The following is a 6,662-nucleotide window of genomic DNA, read 5'->3' on the forward strand; positions in this document are numbered from 1 at the left end:
AATCTCAACCGTCTATTTAATTTGATTAATATGTAATTTATAGAAGTTTTGATTATTTCCTAATATAAAATATTAATCATAATTAATGAACCGTATTCATATTCTATAAATATTTAAATCATAATAAATGAACTCTTATTATTTCTATAAATATTTTAATTTATTGGGTTGCATTGGTTGTACAAATACAATAAGTTGTATTTGAAATAAACCCTATATATATATATATATATATATATATATATATATATTATCACATCAACAACAAATAAATGCAAACAACACATCATAATTCACCTTTTAGAATTATTTAGAGTTATTATATATGTTGTTGTAGATGCTCCGATACCCAACTTGTAAAACTCCATTTTGGAGATTATTTGTATAGCATGTTTAATAAGTGGATAAAAAGGTAACAATTAACCATAAGAGTGGTGCCTGATTGGTTTGAGCTTGACTCTAAAAATCAAAAGTACTAAAAGGTTACAGGTTCAAATCCAAAGAGGAATAAAAATCTTTTTTGTGGCCATAGAGGTTCAAATGCGGTGACTACATAATATCTATAAAACACGTGGTCACCCTAAGATTAGTTGGCTCGCATAACAGGTTGGATATCCAGGTTAATAAAAAAAAAAGGCAACAATTAAGTATTTTACAAGTTATAATTTAAAGTTAAGATTGTTGATGCATGGATGGAAGTAAAAAGAAGAAAAAGGTGAAAGTGGGGAATTGATTTGTACAATCTAATTAAACGGCATAGTCATGATCAAGGTTCGCCCCACGGCTCTTAACATCCTAAGTATTAATACCAGGGATGAAAAGGAAAATTCATACCCCCATGTATTAATTAGTTCAGTTGGAGTTGGAATTGGAATTGAAATTCATGTCAAAGTCGATAATGGTTTTATAAAACCAATGGATTGAACAAAAAAAAATGTTATATCTAAAAGTGTTACAATATTTTTGTACATCTTAACAAGTTTTTAATATATTATCTTTTAGGACACTTTTGAAAAGTATCATATAGGACAAATAGTGAGTTTATTATCGTATTAGCTGTTAAATAATAATGATATTCATTGTAATATTTAATATCATAATTACTATTTCTTTTACCATTTTTGGTATTTAATTTAATTGGACTGAAAAATTGTGTCTATATAATATATTGCTACCAACATTCAAACTAAATTAATACTTATTGCTAAATAAGTTGTCTCTTTTCACAATTTTCGTACATCATTAATTGATTATGAATTATATATACCGTCTTAATTCATTTATAAAATGTCAAATGTGTAGCTAACTTCTTTTCATCCTAACATTAATATATATGCCCAAATATTCAACTCCTTACTTTCTTATGCATCTCTCTCGCTATATATTCAATATATATATACATAGGGTTGAGTTCACGTGAGATCAAAGGTTTGTCGTGAGACCTGTAAGACCAGTTTATGTTCATTGATCAACTTTATAAGCTAATGATTAAATGGTTTAAAGTTGCACGGTGACAATTTTGTGATTATTGAGAAGTTTCGTGGCAATTTTGTGATTATTAATGTTTAGATTGTATATCTAATCCAATGGTTGAGAATTGGTCTTATGGGTCTCACAAAAAATCATTGGTCTCACATGATTCCAAGTCTATATACATATATATCTATACTATCTTATTAAACAAATTTAGCAAAAGTCTTAAAGTCTTAAAATACTAAATGACCAAGATACCCTTTAGTCACTTTTTCACCCCCTCCTCTCCTCACATACACTCACACTCTCACAACCGATTTTTTTAAAATTATAATTTTAAAGTTACACTTTATACCCCTATAATTAATTAATTAATTTACTTTATGTCCTTTACTTTTAAATATTTTATTTTAAATATTTATCAAATTAACATACATAATCGTATATCAATTAAAACATGTTTAAAAAATACATTTTTATTTTAACAAGTTACACCATTATAATCGCCTCGTTAATACMTTCGAAATGAGTCCAATATTGAATAGTTTTTGACTTAATTATATTATTATATATTATATATACTGTGAAAAAATATTTTATAATATTTACGATTTATATTTTTATAGTTATTTATTTACACATATACTATATATTTTGGGGTTAAGCTGTCCAAATTGCATTGTATAATTTGTTCTTGGGTTTTTTTGAAATATATATTATACATATATATTTTGGGGTTAAGCTGTCCAAATTGCACTGTATAAAATTTATACATATACTATACATGTATTAATTCAACCTTAATCTGAGTTTCTGGACAACAAAAGAAGGTAAGCAGTTGAAATTTCATTTCTAAAACCCATCTTTTTTTGTCTTTTCATGGCTTATGATCTGTCAAATTTGTAGTTTTTTTTATTGGTTTTGAGTGTTTATCTTAAAACTCAAGTTTCTTGGTTCTTTACTCTTGGTGTAAATCGAACACATTTGTGGAGTTGTTTAAATATGTTGGATTTTAAATATATTGGATTTTAAACTGTCATACAATTTTTTCCATCGATAGTCTGTTATTGGAACCATAACTCTTATTTATTCAAATTGTATTAATATGTAAAGATCAAGTGTAACCTATATCATCATTAAATCTTATCTTATAAAACCAGTGGAACTTCAAAATCGTTAAAATTCATGGTTCCCGCCGCATTGCGCGGGTACACAACTAGTATATATATATATATATATATATAGAGAGAGAGAGAGAGAGAGAGAGAGTATGTTTGTTTCAAATGCAACACATCACATTTGTACAACCAATGCAACCCAATAAATTGAAATATTTATGGAAATGATGAGAGTTCATTTATTATGATTTAAATATTTATGGAAGATAAATAAGATTAATTAATTATGATCAATACTTTATATCAGGAAGCAATCAAAAGTTTTATTAAATCACATATTCATCAAATTAAATGAACGGTTGAGATTGAATTGTACTGGTTGTACAAATGTAAATGGATGTATAATAACTCACACACATATATATATATATATATATATATAGGGTATATTTCAAATACAACCATGTCTATTTGTACAACCAATGCAACCTGATTAATTGAGATATTTATGAAAATGATGAGAGTTTATTTATTATGATTTGAACATTTATGGAAGATGAATAGAGTTCATTAATTATGATTAATACTTTATATTAGGAAACAATCAAAATTTCTATAAAATCACATATTCATCAAATTAAATGGACGGTTGAGATTGAGTTGCATTGGTTGTACAAATGTAAAGGGTTGCATAATAACCAACCCCTCTCTCTCTCTCTMTMTATATATATATATCAAATTTAAATGTGTTTCTTGTATATCTATTTATTTATTTCAAGGTTTACTTCTAGATAATCAACAACTTACAATCGACTTCAATTTGATACCAATTTGATTTTTTTTTGTCAGTAGTTTGAATATCATAAAGGAACGTTCAAATACAACCTTTCTACATCATACAACCGATGCAACTCATTCATCCAGTCCATTTTTTCTTTTTTTGGTTTTTTATTTAATTAGAGTAGTTACAACTTATCAAAATGGTAATCATTGATAATCAAATAAACACTCCTGATTTGATTGTAAGAATTGTAAGAATATAAATAGTTGTATAATAACTCATTTTTAACTAATTATCAATAATTCAATATTATAAGTAATTCATCAACAAAATATATCACCTTACTCATTGTTGGTGTTATATATATATATATATATATATATATATATATATATGGGGAAGATCAAATGTTAACCAACAACTTTGTGTTAACTTTGAAAATCATGGCAACCAATCAAATTTCATTCTTCTTGTAGGTTTAGGTCATGTTCACATTTTAATTACAAGGGTATTTCAGTAAATTTATTTGATATGTAACTCCCAAACAATTAATAGGGAGTCACAAATTATCAAATCCCAAAAAATATGCATTTATAATATTAATATTTTTATTTTTTTTAATCTTGATCTTCCATGTTTATTGTTTTATCAGTTTTTAATTCGCATAGAAAACACGGCAGTAAAAATTTTCGGTATCGATCTAGCTAATATGAATAAACGCAATGGAAAATCAATCGACAACAATTATAAGATTAAAATGGTTTATGATGACAATCGGAGTTCGAGGTCGGGAATTGAAGAAATTAACAAAAACGAATGTCATGGTAATAGATTTTTATTTTTTTTAGATTCCTTTTAATCGAAATTATGTTCATTACGATGTGTTGTGTTTTTTATAACTCATCTTGTATTGATAGTTTTTTTCTTTAATTATTAAAGTACGTACCTAATTCACATGTTCAAATTGAAGTACATGCACGACCCATTTTAATATTGTCATATTACCGACTTTTATGAATCATGAACCATTGTGTTCATGTTACTTCTATCATATGAACACAAATGTTATTTTTTAAGTTTGATACCAAATCTTTATATTTGTGTAAGTGTTTGCACCCGGTGTTCATAGCGTTGGGGTTATGTGTTCATATATTTTATACGATATGAACACGATATGATATTTTATAGCGTTGGGGTTATGTGTTCATATATCGGACGAAAATGAACAAATATGAACACGATATGAACATGCATTATAATATGTGCATTTTGGTACTATGTGTGGATTTTTTGGCCCACATATTCACATCCATAAACGTCCCCCAAATTAAGGTAGCATCCGTTATCAACGTGTTCATACATGGGCCAACGATGAATCAACGTGAACAAGCTATGAACATAATACAATATTTGACCAAAATGACAATAATACATATTTGACCACATACAGTATTGCATCATGTAGATAGTGATATATATTAAAACCATTACATTTAAAACGTATACGATTATTACAATTCAACTTAATTTTGTATTACCTATCACAAATAGGAAGCACTATGACCACTTATATGTGAATAGAGATCGGGGACATGTTATATACATGAGATCAATGACAAACTTACAAACACATATCGTGTACTTAACAATATTAGTTGACGCATGCGTACGAGTTGAATGTACATGAACCAACATATAAGTTGTCATAGTGATAAGGTGCATTTGATTTGATCTAAGCACAGACACACACACGGAACTCCAATGGCATGTCCCCATTGATGTAAGACTATTTGCTTACTTGATTGAACATTTGTGCTTCTACCATTTGATATGAACATAAATGTTCATATGTCAGCCAGAAATGAACAAATGTGAACACGATATGAACATGCATTAGAATATGTGCATTTTGGTACTATGTGTGGATTTTTCGGCCCACATATTCACATCCATATACGTCCCCCAAATTAAGGTAGCATCTGTTATCAACGTGTTCATACATGGGCCAACGATGAACCAACGTGAACAAGCTATGAACATAAATGAACCAACGTTAACCTTATAAAACACTTTACCTTGTGGTGTGCACACACATTAACAAACATGATTGCTTAATTACCAATTATGCATTCTTGTATGAGTGATTAATTACAAAATGTGCATGTAATTGGGTGTTTAATATCATATGTTAATGTGTTCACATAAGTCATTAACAAAGACATCATTCCAAATTTTTGAAGGAGTGCATATTATCTAGTTCACATGATATTAGACTATCTACATTTTAACCTGTTATCCTTATTTTTTACCATAATCGGGTATGCATGTTTGTGCACTTGCCCCCAAATATGATCACATATCGATCCTTACATACTATATGTAAAAAATTGTGAAAAAAACACCCTATAAACTTAAAATCAGTAGCGAACAAACTTGAGCCTATTTAGGATTTCCAAACATTTGCCTTTAGTCGAGCCTTGTGCATTACTTGGTACAACATTTGTTTGTTCTAACTCAGCCTCTGCATTGGGTTGTCGATGGTGTTCTTGAAGTTTGAGAAGTAAGTTTTCATCATTATTTTTTCGCTTTTCTTTCTCACTGAAGTGTAAAGATCTGATGTCATTGAAATATAATACTAATCAAACGACGATAAAACCCTAATTTTTGTTAACATACCTCTTCTTTGCTGCTGATTAACGGGAAATCCTCCAAAATCAGCCATTTTCTTGTGAAGATGATGAACCTGATTTTCAACCCCGTGATGAGAAGTGATGAGCGACGTTTTTTTGGGAAAGGATTTTTGTAACTGTTGATTTGGTATTACCCGCGCCTATTCTTTGTACTTTTCTTCCCAAAATACCCCCTTCATCATTGTTCACCAGCCCTAATTGAAATTCAAATTTTAAAAATTAAATCTTTTTATTGATTAATTTACAGCCATTGATTACAAATTTGGATGACCAAGATTAGTTAACAAGGTTAACATGAAAATAAGGGTTAACATTTGATCTTGGCCCTATATATATATATATATATATATATATATATATATATATATATATGAAAACCACTCCAATTTGTAAAAACCGTAAAAACTACTATTATCCGTCGTTAATCTTATGAAATTTTTTCATGAAATTGTTAATCTTGTGAAATTATTTCATATAATACTTTTTTTGATGAAGTTGTTTCATATGTGGTTATGAAATTGTTTCATATACTAATTAATGAAATTAATTTTGATGAAACTGTTTCATGTATTTATCTAAAATTAAAATAATGAAGATGAT

The sequence above is a fragment of the Cynara cardunculus genome (genome assembly GCF_001531365.2).
Source record: "Cynara cardunculus var. scolymus isolate 2C chromosome LG 9, CcrdV1, whole genome shotgun sequence".
Taxonomy (NCBI): Eukaryota; Viridiplantae; Streptophyta; class Magnoliopsida; order Asterales; family Asteraceae; genus Cynara; species Cynara cardunculus.